The sequence below is a fragment of the Vombatus ursinus genome, unplaced genomic scaffold, assembly GCF_900497805.2.
Source record: "Vombatus ursinus unplaced genomic scaffold, bare-nosed wombat genome assembly UNPS02014785.1, whole genome shotgun sequence".
Lineage (NCBI taxonomy): Eukaryota > Metazoa > Chordata > Mammalia > Diprotodontia > Vombatidae > Vombatus > Vombatus ursinus.
Window position 1 is genome coordinate 3,047,142 of NW_020954563.1, and position 3,208 is coordinate 3,050,349.

The window sequence follows — 3,208 nt, forward strand, 5'->3', positions numbered from 1 at the left end:
GGTCTGATGTCCTGGGCAGTGGCAGAATTGGCTGGTGAAGATGGTATATGTAGTGCTAGGCTGGGGACCTGAATTTGCTTTGTTGGGAAGTCCTTTACTCCTGAGGCCCCAACAGTTCAGAGGCCTATGGCAAGACAGACCCTGTCCCTCCACTCCTGTCTTTCCCCCAGAATCTCTTCTCTTGAAGAAGAGATATTCGCATCTCAGACATGGCTCACAGCTTGACTCGAGGACGTTCCTGCAGCAGGTCCTGCGCAAGTCCGACAGGGCCTTCTCCGGGTACTGAGCAGGATGGGAAGCATTGGTCTTGGCACAGCTGTTGTAGACAGACACCACAAAGCTGATGTGCTCAGCCATGAAGTTGTAGGAGACACCATAACCACCAGCCCAAAGCACATGCATGGCACAGTTGATCTTGGCAGGGAACTGGCTGGTAGAAAGTTTAAAGTGCAGTGGCCTAGGATGTGTCAGTGAAGATCTCAGGGATGCTCACTAGATCCTGGGTGGCTTGAAGCTTCAGGCCCAGTAGGTGCTGGTCATGGGCTTCCCTTCGGATAGCCTTGTCAGTGTGTGATCTGTGTGTCATCACTGCCTTCCTCAGAAGCTCTACCTTCATTTGCTTCATCACATCAGTGTCATCCATGGGTTTGAAAAAGTTGAAGGAATCAACAGAGTTGGAACGGATGGTGTCAGTGTGGCCCAGGTGGAACATTCAGAGTGAGGCACTGCCATAGGTGGAAGAGGTTTGGCCATAGGTTCTATAATAGGCTATCTATAGGGCCATCCGGATGAAACCAACTGAGCTCATCTTCTCTGACTTGGGGAAACTCTTCCCAAGGTGATGGAGCACTAGCACTGTAAGGTTGAGGTCCTGTACCATGACGTGGAGGTTCTGCTTGGCCTTCTCAATGTCATCCTTAATCTCAGGGGTGATGTCGAAGCACAGCTTCTTGGGCATAGCTAGGGGAATCATGGGTGACCTCTCAAGCTCTGGTTTCTTCCAGAACTCCATGATGTGGCCCGGAGTGCCACAATGGGGGTCCCTCTGCAGCAGTGTGTTCATACATGAGACCACAGGAACCATCTTCTGCCACGATGAACTTCAGGGTTTTATCAAATCAGTGGTTCTACTGTTTTGCTTGCTGTCTCCACCATGCAGCATCTGGCCAGCCACCTGGCTCTTGTAGACGTCCTCCAAGACCTATGGGATGGGCTCATCCAGGCACACAGTGAAGATGCTCTTCTGTGTCAAATGCACTGAAGCCTTGTTTGTTTTGTCTTTGATGAGGTTATTATAGGCTCCTTCTTGGTCTGCAGGGACCAGTTCCAGACCTTCTTCAGTTGTTTGAAGATCTGATCTGTGGTGAAGGGTGCCCCATCACTGTGGTACATGTCCAACTCAAAAAACTGGACATTGTGTACAATGGTGATATGTATAGAGGACTTAGATGTTTTGCTGTAGTTAATGATCCAGTCCTGGTTGGGACTTGGGATTTGGCAGGAAGAGAGGCTCTAGTAGGACTAGTTCATACACAGTGGCTTTCCTCCAAGATCTTCCACTGGCAGAGTCTCATTGTCAATCATGCCCTGAAATCCAAAGCTCCTTCTATGAGTTTGGCTGCAAACTGAAGCTGACCCTGGGAATCCACAAAGTCTTGTTTGGGTAGCACCAGGCCTGGGCTAGGGTGGATCACCACAGGGTGTTGGTACTGGAGGTAGGCTGTCTTTAGCCACTACTCAGTCTATCTTCCTGGCTCTTCGCACTCTCCTGCACCTTCTGAGCCCTGGAACTTGGTGTCAGTCCATTCCTCACTGCTCACAATGGGCTACAGGATCTGAAGGTAGCGGTCTGGCCTCTGCTACAGTGGGGGCACCCGGCAGTCGAGGTAGGGAGTTCTGATATGCCTGAAACCTGGCATCTTCTTCGGGGACCCTGGTTTGAGGAAGCCTGAGGGCTTGATCATGGTTCTTGCCTCAAAGGCCAGCATCTTGGCCACCCGCAAACTACCCACTCCACCCACCTCACTGCGACCAAAGTATGGCGAGCCTCCTATTTCCAGAACGTTCCCCCTTTGCATGCAGTCTGCTTTAGAGGATGCTGAGCCACTCCCTTGGCAGCACCGCTGCCTCAGCCACTCTGGGCCGGGCAGGTGAGGCGTTCCCTGCCTACGCCTGGGAGGAAGAGGGACTGGGGCGGGGCGCTGGAACAGAGGTGGAAAGGGCTGCTGGTGTAACTGGCCTGGGGACCAGGGGCTGAAAATCTGCCTCTTTGCAAGTTCTATTCCTTCCTCCTAGTTCTACACACTGAGGCTCAGGGAGACAATCTAATCCACCTCACACATATCGCATTGGAGGGGACCTTAAAGATCATCTGGGCCAGCTCCCTCATTTTCAAGGGACAAAACTGAGGTAAGGTGACTTGCTCAAGGTCACAAAGCAGCTTGTGAACTTTCCCTGTTATGGGTGAGTGGGTGGGTGGGGTCATATTCTGGTCTAAAAGGTCAAGTCTGTCCATGTGAGAGCTATTTTGGGAGGAAAGCTGATAATAAAAAGCAGAAAACTAGAGTCTAAAGATAGAGCTGGAGCAAAGGTAATTGCTCCCTCCTCCCCCATTCCAATTAAGCCCGGCCTTTATCCACCTGTACCTGGCATCTCTCTGGGCAGCAGGGAAGTTCAATGTATTAATCACACATGAATGGTCTCAGTTCCCCTGGATGGAGGGAAGCATCTGATGTATGAACCAGCCAGAGGCGAGGGGGAGAGGAGGGATGAATGAGCCAGGCTGGGAGTGAGAGGAGGAGGGAGAGGGGGCCAAGTGAAGCAGACTGGGTGGGAAAGGGGGGAGGGGAAGAAAGGGGAGGAAGCTGCCTGAACTGGGTCCTGAATGCAGGGGGAGGGGGCAGAGAGGAGGAGGCTGAGTGAGCCAGGCTCAGGAGCATATGGGTGGCCATGTACTTGAAGACTGCATCCATATGCTCTATTTCATGGCCCATATGCTTTCTGTATTTTTCTTCCTGCATCCCCTTCCCACTCCCCCTTTCACCACATTAGTCTAAGGTATGATCACAGGCAGGACCAGTAGCTAGCTACCCATGTGTATGGAGAAGGTTGGCCAGGAGGAATCTTCTTCTCCCAAACTGTATCCCCTACCCACCTGCCCCTGCACCCAAATCCTAGGCATAGTCGCTCTTTGGGGCAAGGTCTAGAA

At 52.0% G+C, this 3,208-nt stretch overlaps 1 pseudogene; it reads right to left on the reverse strand.

Annotated features, from left to right (window-relative positions):
* Positions 1–214: 214 nt before the first annotated feature.
* Positions 215–1,988, reverse strand: LOC114046636 (annotated as a pseudogene).
* Between the last annotated feature and the right edge of the window lie 1,220 nt (positions 1,989–3,208).